This window comes from Anthonomus grandis, chromosome 9, assembly GCF_022605725.1.
Source record: "Anthonomus grandis grandis chromosome 9, icAntGran1.3, whole genome shotgun sequence".
Lineage (NCBI taxonomy): Eukaryota > Metazoa > Arthropoda > Insecta > Coleoptera > Curculionidae > Anthonomus > Anthonomus grandis.
The window spans coordinates 23,517,386-23,541,319 of record NC_065554.1 but is presented as its reverse complement, the minus strand read 5'-3'; the positions used below and the strand labels follow the sequence as shown (position 1 = coordinate 23,541,319).

Genomic DNA, 23,934 nt, shown 5'->3' with positions numbered 1-23,934 from the left:
ATTAAACTTGTGGTGTACCACAAGGATCCGTCTTAGTCCCATCTTGCTTTTAATCTGCATAGCAGACATGTATAAGATTATTAAATATTGCAGTGTTCAGGGCTTTGCGGATACTATGCAAATTTATTATTCTTTTAAAGCTGATGATAATAATTGCAGTAAAATAAACGAATATTCGTCAAGAGTGCATTCTCGTCGAACAATAATTTAAAATTACACCCTAGTAAAAGTGTTCTGTAAAGTTTTTCTCTTCAAAAAATTAAATAAGAATTGTCTTGCATAATTTTCAATTATTTCTGGGATGTAATTTTCGATGACGATTTGAGATTTAAAATGCATGTTTCTGGCGTAATTAAAAACTCCTATTTTGCGCACCATTGTACGATAATAGACGTATTATAAACTATAAAGTATGAAAGAAATTATGGGAGCCGTTGGTGGGTACTATTATGAACTACTACAATATTGTCTATTTTGTATGCTTAGATACAAACATTCCGTATCGTTTGCAGAAGCTTTAAAACCAGGGCTGTAGATTTATTTTCTACTTACATATTTTGTTGTTTGTCATTGCCAGTTTTCCAACTCAAAACAAATTTCATAGACATCACGGTTTTCATATTATCCATTTCAATTTCAAATTCAAAATTTATTTATTTCCAGAAAACAATTTATTCCAAATAAATATAATTATAAATGTGCAGAAATACATAAAACAATAAAACCCACTGAAATCATAGATTTGTGCGTAGTTTATATGCGTATTTATAATTATATAATTTAAATGTTCGTTCCATAGTACAATTTCGATTAACTTCTCTCTAATCCAGTTTATCCAGTGCATCCCCCATCTCATCTATGTAGCCAATTGTGCTTTTGTGCCAAGAAACTCACTATGAATATTTTTACTGAAATGGAAGATTTTAATATGCATTTTCCCTTTTTACCCTTAAATTGTCATCAAAATGCCTTTTTTTTTAGTAAATGGGTCTAAATGAATAAATTCATGTATTTTCCGCAAACTTTTCTTTTTTGTATACGTAGTGTCCTAAAAACTCTACAGATCTTTATAAAAAAAAATTAAATGCCTTTTCAAGTTTTTATTTGCCTTGTACTTTTTATGTCAATGTTTTGTAGTTCGGTTCTATTTTATCCTTGTTATCCAACAAATCATTCTCCTCATACAATAAATCGCTGGAGTATTGTCTTTCCTTATTAAACATTACTTTTAAAAACAGTTTTTACATTATTTCGATATGTCCCACTTTAATAAATTATCAATATACCCTCCCTACCCTCCTAGATATTTATATTTTGTACTTCTTCGATAGTCACTCGGTCTTGATTTATATGCAAGACTTAAAATCCAGGTCTGTTTTTTTAGAACAATTAAATGCCAGGTATTTCGTTTTCTCGAAATTAATAGTTAAACATTTCATCAAACCAATTCTTAATATTAGCTCTGCTTGTGTCTACATCTCCCCAAGAATTTTCGTCATAAAGTATAACTTTATAATCGGCATATGAAGAGATCTGTCCTACGTATTTACCTTGCAATATTTATATAATTCTTGCAATGTTTATACAAATAAAAAACAGTATTGATCCAATAACTGTTCCTTGAGGTAGGCCATATTCAAATTTGGTTTCTTAAGACTATTAGAGAAGTAATTAGAGAAGTAAGATTATTTTAAGATCAGCGATATCAAAAATATAATATTACAGTTGTACGCGCTATATCTAGATTCTAGAAATATGCTTCTGTCGAAACTGGAATGAATTTTATTGTTAAGGTCTTCTGTTGCAATTTTGGGTTTAAACCCAAATTGCTTTGGATATAGAACATTGTGTTTTTCTAAGAAAGCAAATATTTGTTCTTTTAATAATTTCTTAATAATTTTGGAACTTTTAGTATAGTTTAGCGAAATTAAAAATATATTAGAGGAAGAGTCAAGGGTATTTGGATATCCTGATCTAATTTTGAAATGCAGGTGTTTGAAATGCAACTTCATATGTAATTAATTTAAGTTCAGAATAGATTTTGTATAATTACTATCTATATAATTTAGTATATATTATATATTATATTTTTTGTTCTTGTAATTGTAGGTCAAGTTGATTACCTCTAGACTAGACGCCGCCTATGTGCATTTGGCATAAAAGACATTACTTATTTATATTCAAAAAGCATGCATATTTATGATGTATCTTTCTTTGTCTTAAACATTATTCATGACATAAGTCTATCTTCCTCTAACACCAATGCTTTAGTTGTTAAGAAAGACAGAATTTCGTCATCAACAATACGTCAGATACATTAGGGAAATTTTTATCTTCTTAATAGTGGTGACACGTCATTGCTTAGAGAAAAGTTGATGATTTCCAACCAAAACAGAAACGTTATAACCCAATCAACATTCTTACTTGTGGCACTAGAGGGCTCTAAAGCAGCAAATTTAAAATCAAGTAGACATGAACTGGAATTTTTAGTCACGTTTTCGTGATGAACATGAATGACAAATTGTTCGTCCAGAGCCCCGTAGCGTCGAAACTAAAAACGTATTTTCAATCCTATAAGACTCTGCGCCCTTATTGGATTTAGATTGATAACATATACAGGGTGTAAATAAGTAGATTTTTAATTCACTGTCAATTGTAACTTAATTCTTGATACATATATATAAATGAGATACTGATAATAAATTAATGCCAGATTTTAGCTGGTCACTGTATATACCGATCCATTATTTCGAAAATCGTTCAAAAGGCCGTCGAGCGTGCCAAAATACACGAAACGAGATCCCGAAAACCAGATTTTACGTATTCGCAATTAGCGTTTTCAAAGCGACCCGCGAAAAAATTCGGTTTAAGACTTAATAATCTGAGCCGGTGTGTTATACCCGCGATTTTGGCACACCCATCGACAACTGAATGGATTTATTTTCGGACTGGTTTTAAATATATACCGGAAAGTCTAATATTAACATTTTTATTATATTTTCAGTTACGGTTCGCTGAATGTTGGTCCGTTAGGTTTCATAATAAGATTATCCAACGTGGACGTAACCTATCGTTTTCAATAGCCAAACAGCACAAAGACATCTGTAAAACTGCGAAAGTTCTCGCAACTCAATTATCCGAATCCTAAGAATTACACTATAAAAATACCCTTACAGCACAACATGTTCCAGGAATAGTGGAGAAAGTTCAGGAATGTTTGTGCGCTAACACTCCACGTTTTTTTTAATAAATGTAGGGAATGTATATGACAATATGAGAAAAACACATTGAAGGCAAATAGAAATTAGACTTTTGGGACACCGGACTCATTTGCTATAGGTTCTGATAAAATATTATTAATCTAAAGTACCCGCTTCCTATTTTTTAAGTAGTTATCAAACCACTCCAAGACAATACCACCCAGTCATACATTTCCAAATTTCACCATTTAGCATTTTCGATTCACAGTTTCAAAAGCTTTTCTGAGATCTAAAAAGATAGCACCAGTAACTAGATTTTGATCAATATGTTGCTTCCAGTCTCGCACAATTAAATTTTTTTCTAAAGCTCGATTGGTCTCATCATTAGTCATTTTTGAAATGGGAATTATTGTTGATATTTTTAAGTGAATAAGAAATCTCCCCTGATTCAAGTGGCTCAATAATGGCTATTTTATGCTTTCAAAAGCATTTTTAAGTAATGTAGCAGTTAATTTTCTGGTACCAATACCTGCAAGGTTTTCCACATTTCCTTTGGATTTTGTTTATTTCCATTTATTTCAAAATACTTTTTCTCTTTATTTCTTATTACGTTGACTGCAGCTTTTCTTTATAATTTATATTCATTAATTTTTTATTTTACTCTTGTCCTGGTAGCTATTTCAATAGTATTATTTCACTATAACATCTAGGAAAAATTGTAATTGTTCTCATGTCTAAAGCATTCAGTAGGTTAGAAATGAAATCATTATATTTATATGCAATTTCAATAGTTCCTCTACTTTGGAGTGTTTTAGTTTTTCTTGGATTGTAAGTATGCAGTACTTCTAATATGTAATGATTTGTACTTTTTAGTGTAACCAGGACCTTTATTTCAAAATTCTCCTTAATGGTTAATTAATACAAGTTCTATAATTGAGTCTTTATCCCTTTTATAAGACCAAGTTGTAATACAAACAATACATCGACCAAAATATTTCTTAGATTATTTACCTCATGTGTTTTAAAATTAATATTGAAATCCCCAATTACTATTAGTGATTTATTATCTACAATGTTTTCTTTACACCAAGATGTGAAAGATCTTTCAAAGTTAACTTTTGATGAAGTAAGTATTTCTTATTATTATAATGCATAATTTCAATTGCAACAATCCAATACTTGTAAACACGTCTGAACCGGATATCAGATGATTCTGATCTGGTCATCAGATGACTGGAGAATATCAGTCTTTATTCCACTTCATAAAAAAGGCGAATAACTATGATAGCTGTAAATTGCAGACTTGATCAAATATTTTCTATTATCACATATCATCACAAAATATAGATTAGCTAAAAATGGTGATGAAAACTGTGAGATGTTGAGATGCACGAATTCTAGAACCATTGCTAGAAAATATATTGAACTAATATTTTTTCATGAATTAAGCAGATGGTTTTCATGCCAATGTCAGATTTTTATCACTGGTAAAAAATGGACGGCATGCATCTCTAGGGGCAAGAATGTAAATAAATCTCACTGCTGTCTTCTGCAGAAAAAATACAGAATTAAATAGTAATAGAGCATCAGTCCCAGAAGCGTAAGTTATACCTTAAAAGCGATTCTACCAAAAAAACGTAACATTTCTTGACACAATAGCACCTATCTCACTTTGCACAGTAAGTACGGATTGCATAACATCCTTGGGATATCAAATTTCAGCTTGGAGTTAATGATAATACTTAAAAATTTACAATCATTTAAATTATGAATATGTTTGTGACTCAAGGTTATATTGTCAATGTCTCATTTAAAATTGAAAATATTAGTCTCGAATTACATGTTATGGGATTGGCATCAGAGTTTCATATGTTAAAGATTTTGTTGAAGATTGATCATATAATTGAAGAAATAGGTATATTTGTGATACCACACAATAGTGGTATCATCTGCACAACATACCCCAATACACAAGGCATTAATATAGAGGAGAAGCAGGAGCAAGCCCAACCCTGAGGAACACCAGAATTAATCTCCATATAATTAGACCGAGTGTTTTGGAAACAAGGACAAGTATGATTCAATTTTAGAAGAAATATTCAATCCATTGGTTAGCCCTGGCTTCCTGCACAACCGCAAAACCAGCCTCAAACATTTCTTGAAGTTCTGAATGAAAATACTCAAGTAAGATACAATCGACCCCTGGACTATCCAGTAAAACTCATTGCGTAACTTTTTAAATGCAAAAAAATGTCTACGCCCCAGACTTATCAGAACTAAGATTAAAAATTAAATTTCAACTGTCTGATGATCTGAAAGACTTATATCTTCCACAACAAAAATAATTTTTCATTTATTGTATCTTCTTCAATCCCGTTTGAAACACTATCTTCTATGGTAGATGAATAAGCTGGATTCACAAGGGAAAGAGACATTAGGGAGCAAATTCTGTATATTAGAGTGATTAAGCTTCTGACAAAGAAAAATGGTAAAAGCTCTGATCTGTTCTGTTGAATTCAATGAATGTCCCAAACCGTCTAGTGTATCTGCTACAACAATTATATAATAAAAATATTACACTGGTTAGGGTTGAAAGATATTTATCTGATGAAGGTGCCACATGCAGGGCTTTATTCTTTCGCTATTTTCATATATATATACCGAACTTTTAAGAGACAGGTTCTAGAGGACTGGAATTAAGGTTTGCCGATCATACGGCCTTTATATTTGCCTCCCAGAAAAAAATTCCTGAAGATATCAGTGCTCTTCACGAACTTAACATAAATTTCAATAAAACGAAAATTACGATCATGATAGAGAATAGAACAATTACCCCGACACTCGGACTATTGGACATTGTGAAATTGTTACCAGTTTCGTCATTCTTGGAACCTTAATACAAAATACCAGGGGACGTGATGGAAAAATCAGAGGTCAGTAATGGCACAGTTAAATAAAACATGGAGGAATATCACAAAACAAACCAAAATCAATCTAGTGAGAACCTTTGTCTTTCGATATGCTTCAGAAACATGGAGTGCCCTGGACCGCACTAAGAATAAATGTTCGGTTCTACAAAAAATACGTCAATCAAAACGTTTGTCTAGTATCGTGTACTTTCGAATTTTTAAATTTTTCGGATGCATCAGACGGAGGGAGCTATTATACAGGGAAAATCTGAGGGGTGTCTGTGTAAAATAATTGTAGGTGCTACTCTCCCAAGAGAGCCACCCAAAACATTAAACCTCGTTAATATGGATCACAACATATCTGTAAGGAAAGAAGAGGAATGTGTGAGTAGAGCGTATTGGACTTAAACGCAAACGTGAGCTTCTATTTCCATTGCTGTCAGATCTACAACGATGTTGTCGCTCCATCTCATACGCAGTCTCCTTATAGATCTCCGCTCTATCGAATTTTGTTCCCAAGCTATTTTGAATACCCACAACCAGGTGTACATGTTGCCCAACACATCTCTGGCCTTAATTACTTTAATATCTGGTTCCTCATAGGATTCAGTCAGTTCGTGGTACGGAACTGCTCTGTTCTTGGATCTTTGCATGTTTCAAAGATCTTTCGCAGAACCTTTTATTTGAATCATTTCCAAGTTGATTGTTGTGACACTTACACTACACTACAGTTGTTGGACACATAGAGTTGGACCAACGAGCATTCCCTCGTCTAGGTTGCCCCAGTCTCACTCTTGTAGACACTGGTCACATGACTGTTTTATATATTTTAATTTTTGATCTTCGGGATAGATTTGTGCTCTTAATAACTTCTTTTAGAGCGTGCATACATCTACAGCCGCATTGCAATCTTATTTTGACTTCATCGGATATACTATTTTCCTCATTGATTGTAGCCCCTAGTTACCTCAAACCTGTTACCGTAAATTATACTTTTTTATTGTAACCTTTATCCTATGTCTTGTCGTTCTTTTAAAAACAGGCATGTATTTAGTTTTGTCCTCGTTACTCTTAAGACCTATTACTTTCGCCTGTCTTTCAACTTTGTTGAGTAACTCTTTATCAATATTACGTTGTTTTCAACCCCGTCAATGTCATCGGCAAAAGCCATGAGAACCTTTGGGCCATCAATAGCTTTGTCCAAGACAATCACCTTGGTTCGGAGAGAAAATCACCTTGGTTCAGGCCACTTGACACCTCAAACCAATATGACATTATCTTACCCGTTTTTACTCTAGCTGTGGAGCCGTTGACACATATTCTTGTTATCTTGATTAGGTTTTTAGGAATTCCTAGCTCTATCATGGTGTCCTTATAATACTATCTGCTAATACTCTAGATGCTTGTCTAAAGTCGATAAGCACTTGAGGAATCACTATATGAAATATCCAGCATTTGCCCTATTACATATTTTTACGGAATTTACCCTGGTAGTCTCCCTGGCCTGACTCTACGATGGGTTTGAGGCGTTCCAACAGTAGGTTTGCAAGGATCTTATATACCGTGTTGATTAAGGATATCCCTCTGCAGTTACTGCATTTTGTTCTCTTATGGATAAGAATGATCAGGTTTTCTGTTTACTCTTTTGACATTTTCTCCTATAAGGGTAATGAGCCTATGCAGTGCTTCTCCTCCATACTTGAGCAGCTCTGTTGTCTTTTCCTGGAACTTTGTTATTTTTGAGCGTTTTGATAGCTTTAATAATTTCTTCCTATGTGGTTCTGCAGTTTGGTACTCAGTTGTAGTTTGTTAATTTATGTTTAAAAGCTTGTCAACGTACTGCTTTCATTCGTTTACTGTGTCATTTGTGTTGGTTGTTTTGCTACCATCTTTCTTAAGTAGGGTTTCCGCTCTAGGCCATCTACTGTCCACTACTGTTCCACCCATTTGCAGTACAGTTTATCACTTGCGGTGTAGCCAATGTGTGAGGAATTTACAACAGTCGGCCATGGCGGTGCTGAAAAATATCAACAATGTCATTTTTATTCTTAAGCTCTTCATAAACTTGTGTAAAGCTATAGGCTTCAAGAAGAGTTTCAAAGAGCGTAAGTATTAAATGCATGCTTATACAACTCTATTTGCCTTTATATAAAACACTAGTGCTTTATACATGATATCTAGTCCAACCCGCATGAAACACGAAAACTTACAAAAGGTCATTGTAACTTAACCAATTTTAATTTGAGGGTCAGTCGGGTACAGTTTGATCCGGTTTCAATTAAAAACCGGATCGGTACAAAAGAACGAAGAGGTTCCAAATATATATTTAATATAAGAATCTATTGTGTGGTATGTGATTTCTGGCTTTAACCGAAAGTGTGCGCCACTGCTGCAAATTCGTTCGTTCTAAAAATAGAAGCACCGCCGCAGGGTGAAGAGGGCGGTAAACTTATGCGGGGGTGGAACAGGTCGTTAGGAAACACGAATTTGCGCAAAACTATTAAATAATTGAGGCGTTATCAAAATTGTGTTTTGCGTGACAGGATTGAGATGATGGGGGATGCAATTTATATTAAGGTTTAAAGAGCCATGTACATGCATATATAAAATACAGTAAAAGCTCTTTATTCGCGGATTAAAAAAATGCGACCCAATTCCTATATTTGCGGCTAAAAATTTCTTTATTCGCGGATCGAATCAGTACGTCGGTGCATATATATTGATAAAAAGGATTCAAATAGGTATTCAACGGAATATCATTTGTAAACGCATCGTCAAATGGACTAATAAAAAAGTAAAATTGACCTTATTACAACTATACCCAAAGTATGTTGTTAAATGATATCGCCGCCATATTGGCACGGGCCGCTCTGACTACAGGAAATGACGAAGAATCTGTGCAAATTTAAACTTTGACTGCAAACATAGCCGAAATTGCGAATGAAATAGGACGAGATGGGTTCGAACAGATAGAATCAAGTGACATTCAGATGTTGCTTGAATCGCAAGATAAAGAGTTGATTGAAACGGATTTAGAGGAAATGTTAAATTCGCAGCCTATTGACGAAGAGGCTTCTACAAGCACTGGAAACGTGACATTTAATTAAAAAAATCTTAGCGAAGGTTTAAGAATGGCAAATGAACTTTGTGACTTTTTTATGAAAATTGATCCATCTATGGAACGAAGTCTTATTTTTAAGAGGCAAATTGCTAATGCCACTGCTGAATATCAGTATGAAGTGAAGGAGGCTTTAAAAAATGCCAAGCAAGAAAAAATTACAAAATTCTTTAAGCCATTGCCTAAGCCTGAATGTAATAATTAATCAATATGGTCAAAAACTTCAATTACATTAATTTTTTATATATGTATGTATGTACTTGTTTGTTATTTTGTCTAGGAACGTATCCCCTATAATCCCTATAAAATTACCATTCCATATTCACGGATTCTTTATTCGCGGCATATTTACGGAACGTATGCCCCGCGAATAAAGAGTTTTTACTGTATTTAGTTTTCTTAAATACTATGTTCGTTTAATGCAGTAAAAAGCCCTGGGAGAATCTTCTGGTTTATTTTTACAAGGAAATTTTAAACGATACTGACAGAGACTTCACGACATAAACACCGTATAAAAAGGACTTAAAATAATATCAAATGCCTGAAAGCCATTAAAATTGATTCCAAAATCCTGAGAGACTTGAAAAATTACTTCTAAATGATCCTTATATTTTGGGATTTCTTTTTTATTATTAAACTCTATTAACAAGAAATATGTATAAGTAAAATGACCACCGTATAAACAAGTTGTTCGCCTTTATAAATGACCCTTAATAATCTAATTTAGTTCCTTTCATTACCAAGTAAATTACACTAAGGCAGAACGAGATTGCAAAAGAATTTCCCATTTTTAAAATCCCATGGAAAATAAGTAAGAAATAAACGAAGCCGAACATTTGCATAAACTTGAACGTTGTACGTTATAAATATTTATTAAATTAATTCGAATGCTAATTAATGTTATTTAAACATAAACAAACAACTATAGCAGGCTACGTCATCGTGAAACCGATTTGGTTCAAAAACACCACTATACCCACCACATTTATAAGAAACACGACTGAATTAATCAATGAACGGAATGTTTTGTCATATTATTTATTTATAATGTTTATCGATAATAATATGTAGTACTTCGACATGAAATAAGGAAAGCGTTATAAGTACGCTGGCTTAAAGCCAAAACGCTCATTTAAATCCGGCGCACATACGGTGGTTTTTCCGGAAAATTGCGTGTCAGTAGTGCGGGAAATTTTTTGACGTGCAGGCACGTGTACCTGTCGTGTTTCCTGACACTTTCTAAGCTATTTTGGCTTAAAAGAGCATTTATTATGCAACTTTTTAGTTCAAAAATTTCATATAATTTATATGTATGTTTTGTGGACTTTTTGGAGTATATTTAGTCATTTTAGGCGATTTATTTCTTCTAGATATTATAGTCACAGTTTTCATGTTACAATAACTGTGTTTGTTATACAATGAGCATTTGCCATAATAAGACCAGAGGTAAAATATTAAGATGTTTGGTCGAGAACTGCCACTGGTTTTTCATAAATATTATGTAATGGAAAAATAACGGAATTTCTGTGAAAAAACATATTAGGATAACTCCTTGACAGTTTTTAAATAACTTGCAACTAACAAAAATCAAAATATGATTTATTGTCATAAGAGATAATCTTGTTGACAAAGCTGTATGGGAAGAATGGCATTACCACATGACATACATAGGTCGAAACAAAAAAAAACACATATACAATACACAAATCATACATAAGTATAAAATAGCAACCAAAATAATGCTCAAAAAAGAAAATCTCTTACAGCAAAACTTAAGTACTCCATACACATTTCTGGTAAGGCACAGACAAATATTAGTCAGAAAATATAAAACATATAATGTCATATGTTGCAAACCAATCTAAAAAGAAGTCATTTACTTCATAGCAGCCTCTTGCAACCAACAATTTTTTAACCCTTTTCCTAAAGACTCTATTACTTTGCACTTCCTTAATATCCGCTGGAAGATGATTAAACATTTTTTTACCATCAAATATAAATGACCTTTTTATTAATGAGTTCGAGGGTACAGGCAAAATCACATTATTAGCCCTTCTGCTCCTATAATGGTGCCTATCTCCAACATTGAGATCTCTGTACTTTTTGTGAATTAAGCACACCGTTTCCAGTATAAATAAAGAAGGCAACGTAAGGATTTTGCGAGTAATAAAAAGTTCTCTACATGAATCTCTTATCTATTACCTACTTTGCAAATATATCTGATAGCCCTCTTTTGCAAGATAAAAACACTCATGAATAATTGATTGGTACACGCACCCCAAAAACATAAACCATACCTCAGATGTGACTCAATCAGTGCAAAATAGGCATTCCTGATATGATAGCATTCATAACATCAGCTGAAAGTACCCTACTAGAATTCTAGTAGTAGTACCACAAGATTACTATTGGGCCTTCTACAATACATACCACAGTCTATACGGATTTTATCAAAGCGTTCGATAAAGTTACTCATTCAGCTGTTTTCCAGCATTCAGGAATCATCTGGTCCATCGCCTATACCCTAAGGTGCGAGCGAGCGGCGGGCACAACTCGCGACATTTTGGGGCGCATGTGGAAGGCGTTGGCGAATGTTCCGGAACAATAACCTAGCTACTAGGAGCACAGTTCTAAACTGAATATTGGCGCACTTTTAAATAGAAATAAATACAGTGTAAATAAGTGGTTCTAGTAGTCTTAAGTCATTGTGTTTAGTGTGTAATAAATCAGTCGATTATTTTTCAGTATCGAGTTAGTTTACACCTAAACGTTTAGTAAAAACGCTACAATATCATTACAATTTGGAAAATTTCCAAGTATATGGAAACGTATAATCATCAGACCTTTGACCGAACATAATAATGTAGATAGTTATTGGGTTCTCATATTTGAATCTTTACCAAAATCCTGGTTTCGAATATTTTGGTAACTTAGGTCAATAGTAATGGTATCATTGCAGCTGAACTGGATTCAGGTTTCTTGTCTGGTACTGTTGGATTACAGTAAGGCATCTGACCTTATAAATGCTTACCGCTAAAATAGGTTTAAGCTTATCTTAGCTTGAGAACACATATTGCGGAGCTCAATGGGATTTCAAATAATACCGGTTTTTAAAATGGTTCACATTACATATCTAGTTTTTAAACTCCAATATTTGATGAAATTACTTTAAAATCACATATATGCCACTGTGTAGCATACGATATACTTTTCATACACGTATATACCTTATACTGTATTAATGGAATATCATCCACAGGAAAATCTAGAAAAAAGTAGGAAATGCATTAAAGTATATGAAACACAATAATTATACCGCGTCTTGACCAATTAGGATACGCAATTCAATTTACGCAAAAACAGTACCTCAAATAAAAAAAACTCAAGAATACAAATTTATTTTATTTATTTATTTAGCAGTTTATTTCCAACAGGCAAAGCCCAGTTACAGGGAGAATCTACAATTAATGTTTTGAAAGAGTAAACAAGTATTAAATTACTATAAATTAAATAACAAAAAGAAAGAAAAATAAAGAAAAATAAGGAAAACTTAAATTACTATAGTAACATCATGTATATATCAAAATTAAAGGAGATGTAAATTAACATTAGAATGAACAAAGAAAGGGATTCATGGGACAAGGGAAAAAAGGAAGAGAAAAGGAATTATGGTAACTGTTGGTTTGTCAGAGACAAAACTAGATCCTTTATGGAGCATACAAATATGTCACAGGTAAAAATTCTGCACATTTGATACACGGGATCCTGAAACCTAATGTTCTAAACCTAGAGGAGGAGAATTTATTTGATTATTGACCAACTTCCATAAGAATGTTACAAAATGAATTGTTCTCCTCATGGCCAGAGATTGCAGATTAAATCTACCTAACATCAGATCATGATCATGTCCCCTAACAGGATATATTCCATCCTCACGAAATATAAGAAACTTTAAAACCCTTCTCTGAACACTCTCGATGTAGCCAACATGGCATTCATAGAAAGGACACCACACCGAGGAACCGTATTCCAGTCTTGATCTAACAAAGGAAAAGTACAATAGTTTTATTGAGTTTGAGTTGTTAAAGAGTCGGCTATTTCGAATGAGAAAACCCAGAAGTTTCAGCGAGGAGGTCACTGTCTGTTCAATATGTGGCACAAATGTGAGCCTATCGTCGAATACAACCCCTAGATCTTTAATAGAAGTACTTCTACAGAGGATTTGATTGTCTATATTGTAATTAAACAAAACAGAATACTTGGTTCGGTGAAAGGGGATCACACAGCATTTCGAGATGTTAAGACATAACTGATTTCGACTGCACCACCCCCTAATTAGGTCCAAGTTACTCTGGAAGAACAAGATACTATTGATACACCAGAATATTTTCAGATCATTAGCATAAGCTAGTCTAAGGCAGGAAATCAATTCTATAAGATCATTAATATAAAAGATAAAAAGAAGTGGGCCGAGATTGGATCCCTGTGGGACTCCAGAAGTTGAAACAAAGGTATTAGATCTGCAACCTTCAACCTCAACAAACTGTAGACCGTCAATAAGGTATGACGAAAGCAACGAAATTAACCTTTCTGAGAAGTTGAATTGCTTGTTCAATTTTTCCAGCAGAATGCTATGATTTATCTGATCGAAAGTCTTACTGAAATCAGTATACACCACATCAACCTGACTTTCTATCGAGGGCTGAAGAAATAAAATGAGTCACATTACAGAGGTTAGTGATGCACGACCTTTTAGGAATAAAACCGTGCTGATCTGTAGAGAGTAGTGATTGAACTTGGGGAAGAATTCTGTTATAAACAATAGTTTCAAAAGTTTTGGAAAAATTGCAAAGTATGGAGATAGGTCGGTAGTTGTCGATTCTGTTTATATCGTTTTTTTTGTGAATTGGTATTACTTTAGCACATTTCCAGACGCCTGGAAATTTGCCAGTTTTCAAAATAAGGTTAAAAATATGACATAAAGGCTGACAAAGGACAAACATGCAGTCTTTAGCCACAAAACTTGGAACACCATCTGGACCGGCTGTCAACTTGTTTTTTAGCCTCCGACTAGCAGCAATAATTTCCTCAGTGGTAATTGATGGAAGAATGTCAATGAGGTCTGAGGAATTAGAAGGAGGATAGGTTTCTGCGAGGTTGATTGGATCTTTATAGGCATTCTGAAAAAGTTTCGCAAAAGCTGGCACAATATTTTCTGTTCCTTGAAAAGAATTACCATTGGCATCGCACATGATAGACGGAAGTAAAGACCTTTCTTAGCTCTAACAAAAGACCAAAACGATGAGGGATCAGTGACAATGTTCTCCTCGGCTTGGGTCACAAATTTTCTCAAAACTAAACAAGGATGTAAAAAATAACATTTATTTTAGAAAAATGCAGTGGGGTGCTTTTTTTTTTATAAAAAATATTTATAATAAACCTCTTACGGACACCACTGGTATTTTTTTTTCTTGTACGTCTAAAAGCGCATAAAAAACATCTGCAAATTAAAAAAAAAATATATCTCTATTGGTACTACAGTCATTTTACAAAAAAAAAATAGTTTTTTACACATACATTCATATAAAAAAAAATTAAAATTTTTTCCTGGACACCCTATGTAATATACCAAAATTTAAGCTTAAATAGATACCTTTATTATAAATTCGATATCAATAATTATTTAATGATTAAAATAAAGATCTTATATTGGTTTTCTATAACTAAAAATTTAACGTTTTGTTGGTGTTAAGTATATTTGTTTAGAAGCTCATTCTACTAAACACATTTTGTACACGTCTTTAAATAGTATACACTATACCACACTTCAACGTTTAACTTTTATAAAATAATAATTGTATATTATTAAGGTGTAATAAATCTTTTTGTTAAATGTGAATAACATAAATATATTTATTTAACTGATTGAAAAAATACCGGATAAGTTAAAAAATATGCCATTTTTCTATTCTTAGATGGAATAATCTATACATACTCAGCTGTTTTATAAGCACCGCATTAATTTGTATATAAAGTATGCGTAAGTACTTTTTTTGTCAACTTGAAACATTGATAATAATTAAAATATTTGCAGTGGGTTCTATCGCCATTTTAAAATTAAGTTTGACACTAAAATGAGCTACTTTAACAAAAGTTGCTAAATTCTAGAATTACCTCGGTGTAATCTAATATAAGAAAAAACTTGACGATGTATATATAGCCTAAGAGACAAACCCCGAAACCACCATATAACCTAAAATATAATTCAAATTTGTATAATGATGCTCAGGAATAAGGACTAATAATTTGGAAGTGACGTCCCACTGAAGCCCCAATTTAAAGAAAACTAGACGTGGAATTCTAAAAACTAGAATTAAATTGACAATTAACAGCTAATCAGTCAAACATAGTGAAAAAAAGCTAAGAAGACACGTAAAAATGAATAAAATCAACAAATTCTTGATCCTCGGTCCTCATTCAATGCCAATCAATCTTATGGTTCGCAAAAGGATTCCTGGTAAACAAAAGCAATTAAATCTGACTGTATCCGATCGACATTTTACGATAGAAACGCGTTAATTTTTTGCCATGATTCCTTCGTGTGATAGAGAATAAAGTTGAATGTAATCACGCGTTGCATATCTTTTAAGAGCGAAACATTAGACCAGATTATCAATACTCGAAAGCCCTGCCCAATTAACCTCAAGTACTCATAAAGGAAAATCAGCAAAGCGTTATTGTAGCGAATGTGTGTTCACCATCATTGATCGATCGACACTGTAATACGGCGAGTGAAGTATAACTTGGGAGGTCAAGGACTCCGCATTGGACTTGAATTCTACCGTTTGTGTTATAGAATCGAAAATTAGCACGTGTAGGAAGTGAATTGTTTAATAAAGAAAAACTGTAGCACCCACTTTCATTTTTTTTTAATTTGGATTTAACCGGGAAATGATTAAAATGTCAAAATGGTTCTTTAAAAAAAAAAATAATTATCCACGCGCTGCCTAAAAGTGGACGGCCTTGGGTTTATCATGCTATATACATACAAATAATTATTATTATTGTACTAAAAATAGGCAAACTATCGGAGTGACTGACAACACATACCGTTCGGAGAATGCGGGGGTAATGACTATTATTATACTGTGACCGTCTTGATTATTTTCATCAATTAAGTATGGGTTTTAAGGCAAAATATGCAACACCACAACGATCTCCCGGAAGCAGTAAGCAAAAACACGTTTTCTAAGGAATTATTTGATATACAGTACTCCACAAAAGGATTTGGAAACATCTAAGAGGTCGGGCGAACGGGGTGGCCACGGGCCTAGTTTTGACTAGAAGTCAAAATAAAAAGAAGGAAACTTTCTAAGGTACTTAAATGAAGTTTTTCCTCGAAAAAAAAATTTTAAAGAAATACTTCCTAAGTTAGAACCAGTTTTGTCTATCAATACGCAATAATTCAATGCTCACTAATTTTGGAGTTTCTTACTACAAATTTTTAAGTATTCTTGAAATTTGTTCCAAATAACGTCTAAGTTACTTTATATATCCTCAAAATTTTCTTCCATTATTATAGAAGTAATTTTCTAAATCAATTCTATGTAAAAAAAATTGTTAGTAGGTTAAAAATGAGGTCAATTAGGCCATTTTCAATTTTTCCGCTACTTCTGTTCGGAAATCTTGATTCCATATACGAACCATTTTAGCTTCCCAATAGCCGATGTTCTAGATTTCAGGTTTTTCGAAAGAATTTCAAATTATTTCCCGTGTACATAAATAATTCCCGGCCTATTAATTATATATATCCTTGTAAACTCTTTATAATGTTATCAAGGATACTCTACAGATAAATTCTTTACGAATATAATCATCGATTATAAAAATTGTTCTACTCAAAGATAAAAGACTGTAATCGTTTCTACTCATAGAAAAGCGTTAGAAATAAATGCATGCGTGAACCATTTCTGCTGCCTTCAGTATTTTTATGAGCTATTACCAACTCATTTATCTTGAGTCAAAGGTTACTTTAGATATATAAAAAACTAAGAAAGTTATGTGGCATCAAAGTCAAAAGTGCTTTATTAGCTTTGACAAAGGTAAATTGGAGGCCTGACGCGTTACATATCGTTGGTTATTCGTATACGGTATTTAAAAATGAGGGATGACGTTTCCAAAACAAACAGAGATGTCAATGTTAAAAAATAAATGAGGCCTTCAAGATTGATGATAACCAGAAATCTAATTGCCTTTTTCTGAAAGATGGACAAAATAGTTAGAAGACTCCGGTTAGTCCAACCTCAAAATGGAATGCCATACCTGAGATCCGGCTCAAAGAGGCTGAAATAAAATGAACATGCAAGACCCTGATCCAATTTATTCCTAATACCTCTTATTGCAAAACAGTCAGATGATAATTTCTTGCTCGAGTGCATTATTTGATCCTCAAAATGCAGCTTCCCATTAATTAGAATGCCAAGAAATTTCGCTACTTTGATCTTCCAAGAGCAAAACCCCTTCATCACCTCTAAACCCAACAAAATGCATCTTACTCACATTCAAGGAAAGTCGCTTGGAATTGAACCATTCTTAACTACCTTAAGGTCTTGAGATATTATGTGTTTTAAATCTGTTATACCCACTCCCTGCCATAGTATGGACCCGTCAATTTTTGATTTTAGAGTAATAATATAACGTCACTCTTGGTTGGGAGGTTGCCACCACCCTCAAAATCTCAAATAGGAGTGGGAGTCAAGTGATTATTTTAAAGGTATTTTTATTCTAGTTACAACTGCCAAGTTTTAAAGTGCTAACTTGAGTTTTCGCAGTATGACAGCTTGTCAAACATTTTGAAACAATACCATTGTTTAGTACTTTTGGCGCTAGTTTTTAGAGGTTCTTGATTTACAAAACAAAAACGCTTGCACCCGTCGATTTTTGAGACAGGGGCGACATTCACCCTTATTTTTAAATAGGAAGGGGTGTGTTGTGATACATCTTTTAAAAAGGGCATTTTCTTTACAATAGCGCTTTGTTTTTTTAAATTTGAGCTACGCATAGCCAAGCAATGGAATTCTAAATATTTTACTGGATACTTTAGGTGTATGAGTAAAAAATTGCTTTTAAACTATCTTCACTTACTTTCTTATTTCTGTGCTTTTCTTTCGATTCCAAAAAAATAGAGTGGAAATTATTGAATTATACTTTATAAACAATCAATGTGCAAGACTAACGGCAACTTTGTTTAATGAGAGACATACAGATAAACACGTACATCATGGTTACATCCTAGAGTTAGTGGCAAAATTTCGGGCAACTGGTTCGGTAACAAATAAAAAACGCAATATTGAAAATCCAGTGAGAAATGAGGCAGTAGAAGTCGGTGTTTTCGGTGAAGTCAGTATGAACCCTACATTAGCTACCAGAAAACTTTCTCATGTAACGGGAGTCTCGCGGACTACTGTACAGAGAATTCTAAAATACAATAAATGGCACCCATATAAAATTCAACTTCTTCAAGAATTAAATGAAGATGATAAAGACCGCCGGTTACAGTTTTGTGAAATAATGTCCGAACTAATTTCAAAGAATCCCAACTATCTTTTACATGCTTCTCAGACGAATGTTAATTTTTTCTCAATGGCACTGTCAATGGTCGGTACAGGTTGAACACGAATCCAAGAATTTAACCATGAGGTTCATACTCAACGCCCTCAAAAATTAAGCGTTTTGGTTGGTATTTTTGGTAATCACATAATTGGACCATTTTTCTTACCGGGAAATTTAAATGGAGATACGTCCTTAGACCTTTTCGGGAATGCTGTTAACCTAGCATTGATTGAAATTATGGGAAACGACCAACGCTACCATAAAGAAAATACGATATTTCAGCAAGACGGGGCTAATCCCCACATAAACACCAGTACGGCAGTTTCTGAATGAAACGTTTCCTGGTAGATGGATTGGGTAAAGGGGTGTTATCGAATGGCGTGCGAGATCACCCGATTTATCTCATATTGATTTCTTTTTGAGGGGACACCTAAAATCGAAAATTTATGCCACCGAACCTGAATCGTTAGAAGATTTACGGATCATTCATGAATGACAACAAATAACACCCGATATTCTTCGCAATATTCCGGAACACTATTGTATGGAGGTAAACGGCGGACATTTTCCACATTTAATAAAATAATGCGTAAGTACTAATCAATAAAATTCAATTAGATTTCTCTGGAACCCGCAGCTCAAATTTAAAAAAAACAAAGCACTATTGTAAAGAAAATTGAATGCCCTTTCAAAAGATGTATCACAACACACCCCTCATTTAAAAAATAAGGGTGAATGTCGCCCCCGCCAAGGGGTTGATGTAAAGGGGTTGAAAGTAAAAAATTGTCCCCCTAAAATCAAAAATCGACGGGTGCGAGCATTTTTTAAAAAAGGGCCTCAAACCTTGCTGGACTGTTTTCGATGGGCAGCCCTGTATAAAGGAGAAATAAAACCGGTCCCAAGAGAGACCCTGTGGGACTCCACATTTGATGTTTACTGAAGAAGACCTTAATCCAGATTTTACAACAAGCTGACGACTTTCAAGGCAGCTTTCAAACCAGGATAGAGCGACACCTCGGAACCCGTATCTCTCCAGTTTAGACAGCATTATTCCATGATCCACACAATCGAATGCTTTGGATAGATCACAGAACACCGCCGCCGTCGACGTGTTTCTCTCATTCACGCCAAAGTAAACCGTCTTCACAAAGCTGTAAATAGCATCTTTAGTGCTCCTTGCCAACCGAAACCCAAATTGTTAAAATGTTATCGAATTAAATGAATGAAGATATTCCCACATTATTTTCTTTACCAATTTTTCCATGACTTTGGAGAGACGTGGAAGTAAAGAAATTGGACGAGAATTGGAAGGGTCACCAGAGTCACTACCCTTAAATAGAGAAATCACCATTGCAGACTTCAGACAGGAAGGAAACAGCCTGCGCGACCAAGACGAATTAATACAGGCAGAAACAGAATCCAAAGCATTGATAAGTGCAAGAGAACCACAGCAGAAATCCCTTCAATGCCACTTAACCTTTTGCTCCTCATCTTTGAAATCACCTCCCTAATTTCTTCCCTGTTAGTGTCAATACAGGAAACACTTTCAAGAAATGAAAAGGGATCGGTCTGAGAGGATAATTTTTGTATTAAGTTAGTGATCAAATCACATTAGAATTTGTGAAGATCATCGGGAACCAGATCAGGGTTCTCGCCCCTGGCTGCAGACTTGTTACGAAATTCATTTATTATTTCCCAACTTTCTATGACTATATGTCGGGCAAAATTGAAATTAAGGCAAATATTGCATCTATTCAGAAACATCATATCAATATTTGAAAGTGATGAACGTCTCAGCTGCATTCAATAAGTTTTCTTTGGAATCCTGTGAATCAGCTATCATTTCTTGTTGGTATGTTAGATCAGTGGATATTGCTGGTGATTGAGATCGTTTAATATACCATCAAGTCAGGTTTTTGTAATTAGGCAATTTCTTGCCAAGTCAACAAACTCTAAAAAATGATTTACCACCACCGTCAGCCACCGAAATCTAACAATAACCGTTCATCGCATTATCTTATCAGATTCCTTATAAATAAACTCGTCCGCGATTTCCTTGATATTCCGTATTTGATCAAAGTTGAAATTCTATTAAAAGCTTTTATTGTGCGTTGCTTCATTACCAGCCTGTTATTTTTAGATGACGCAGCTATCTATCTATCTATCTACGCGTAAAGGAGCTTATTTATGATAATAGTTGTACAATGTGCTGACTCAAGGTTATCATACCATATTGGTTTTTCGACATATCTAAATGTTGTTGAATTCAGACCGAATATTGATGATGTTTAATCGGGTTGTCAAAACAGCAATCGATCTGAAGATGCATAAACGAGTCTTTTTCTTGTTTAGAGGGTTTTTTTTTCAGGAATTTTTAATACAGTCCAGACTTTTCAGCTGATTGAAAAAGCTTGATTTCAATGTCAGTCCATAGGCATTTAAAGTCATTATCTCGGTCATCAGGAATCTTCAGACAGTGTCCTTGGACTGACTTTTGAAATCCTTAAATTTTGAATAAAACTTAATCATGGTTTTCCTAAAAATTAGGTCCTTTCTCTGTACTTCGTTAATATATCACTTTATTTTACGAACATGTGATGACATACCTTAATATATTGATTATAGTAGGTATTCTTTTATTAATTCAATATTAATAATTAAATTATTATCAGATTTATAGCTAGATTAAAGGTCCAAGAACGATTTACGAGGTATTAGACTCGAGACAGAGATACAATATCCGCCACCACTAGCTGTTATGTTATATAGTGTTGTTAAAAATAAATGCGGGCGACTCTAAAAATAGCGCATTTCATTAATAGAAATGTCGGACTAACTTTAATGTCCCATTCCGTGACTCAATGTGATTTTTATACCACATGTTGAGCGTATTTTTAACTGCCTCTGTAGGATATGAAAGATTTTTCTTTTATGTTCCTTGTGTAGTAGAAAAAATTGATTACATTTGACAGAGGACTTTTAAATATTGCTAAAATGCCGGTAACCCCATTGATATGCCATGGCGATGGATGTTTTAAGAGGACAACGGTAATTTTTTAAAGCTTAATGTAACTCTACTTACGTAGCTTTTTTTACTTGGCACATTTAGCCACTTGTTTGAAGCTTAGGAACAGATAAATATTAGAAATGTTTAGTGATACGTATATCTTCTGGCCACACATATGTCAATTGGATAATATGGATTTAGATAAATCGTCTACTGAGAGGTCACTGAGTCTAAAATTTAATATAAAACCACTTACTCACCACGTAATTATTACTAGTGAGTTTAGAACTACTGATAGAACTTCCATCTCTCGAAGATGTTACTGAAACACGTGTCGAGAGTAAAATAAAGATAATTGGTTAGTGGTAAAACTGTCTCGTGATTTGACCCCTTAAAAACTATCTATCGCTGTATAGCAAACACCTTATATAACCCTTAAAATACAACAACACAATAGTATACGTATAAAATGAATATACTGGTATACAACTTGATATACTTATACGCCCCTGCAAAACAGGTTGCTTCTCTATTTTTAGAAATTGAACGTCAACGGTCTCATTCCGTTCCTTACGGGGGTGGCCCTCCTAGCAACGTCATTTCGGATAATAAAGGGGTCTTGTTTTTATTGACAGTTACGACTGCGATAGTGACGTAAGTGATCGAATTGAATTATTCTCTAAACTTATTAATAAACCAATGTGGAAATAGGTCAGGTGCTTTTTCGGTTTTGAAAGAACGTTATATAAGATTAATAATAATTCATTTCCGAAAATTATTGCTCATATTCATAGAGTATGCTGAGAAAAGATTAACCTTTCACCTTGGCACATGATCCTAGGAATCTGAAAATTTTTCAAAAGTTTTCAGTCTATAAATTAGGTGTTAAAATATTTTAGAGTTGAATGGAAATTGTCCTTCCTTAAAACAGTCCTTCAAGAATTTTAACTAATCTTTCATTTGATTCCAGGCATTTGAGATAATTTTTCATGTCTTACAGGCATGATTTTTCATGTTGTTGGGGTTTGTGGAGTTAAAACTCTCTTAACTTCAGTTTTTTCAATTTTTATGTCTTTCAGGCTTTGGAAATAATTTTCATATCTTCCAGGCATGTTTCAGCTAATACCTATGGGATTGTTTGTCTTTAGATTCAAGTTAAATAGTTTTATTCTTTTATGACTTCTAGGAGTTGACCAATGGCTTTATTATTTGTAATTCTATGTACTCTGTTTTTATTTAGTTCTAACTTCCATATTCAGGTAATTAAATATCATCGTTATATGATTCCAGGCAGTTAAGGCATTTTTTTATCTAAATTCAAAGTAGTTATACGGTGTAAGCAATTACTTTATGATTTCATGCATTTTATATGACTTTGTTTCCTTATTTGGTAAAAATGTATCCAATTTAAGATGATAAGAAGTACTATACTCACAGGCAGTTAGGCCATAATTTCTTAACTCCATGTCTTGTTTCGTTATTTCAGCCTGTGCAGTAATTCCAATAATTTAATTATTTTATATTGTTAAGTTGAGTCACAAATTGTTTTAAATTCAAGTGCTGAACCATCATATCTGGGTTTTTTTCGGTTTTGGGCATTCAACTCTTCATATTTTCAATCCAGGCCATTCTTTTTGTTAAATTTAAGCAATTAAGTAAATGGTTTAATTATTGTATAACTCCAGTGGGGTGAATTTGAGATTAATTTCTCTTAGTTCTGTGCACTTAAATTAAACCATTAAACCACCTGAATTTGAAAAGACATAAATCACTTGCCTGAAATTAAAAAATAATAAATCATTAAGCTTGGAATTCAGATTTAGATGTAACAATTCAAGTACACTACACATATATATGGTTTAATTATTTTATGATTCCAGGTAGTTGACTTACCTATAATTTCCTATCATTAGTTTCAGGTAGTTAAATAATATACTTTTAAAAAGGAAAGTTATCATGGCTAGTTAAATGATATAAGAATAGGTTCATTGGGGTATACCACAAATAAGGAAGCAGAATAGTATAAGTTTTATGAGTACTGACAACTACCACAAATTTTTCTAGGATCCCAAAAAATAGATCCTTTTA

The 23,934-nt window shown here is 33.5% G+C and overlaps 2 protein-coding genes across 7 annotated transcripts in view; one reads left to right on the top strand and one right to left on the bottom strand.

Moving 5' to 3' along the window:
• The window catches only part of LOC126740372 (dystrophin), a 208,279-nt gene that overhangs the window by 99,698 nt on the left and 84,647 nt on the right, over positions 1–23,934 (top strand). For 2 of the 6 annotated variants that reach the window (XR_007661892.1, XM_050446349.1), the window contains one exon: positions 11,719–11,966. The exons of the other annotated variants lie outside the window; for them this stretch is intronic. The gene's annotated coding sequence lies outside the window, so the exon portion shown is untranslated. Of the gene's footprint in view, positions 1–11,718; positions 11,967–23,934 lie in introns of those variants that run through there. 6 annotated transcript variants of the gene reach the window in all.
• Positions 1–23,934, bottom strand: part of LOC126740375 (histone deacetylase 7) — a 61,217-nt gene that overhangs the window by 29,297 nt on the left and 7,986 nt on the right. The gene's annotated exons all lie outside the window — the stretch shown is intronic.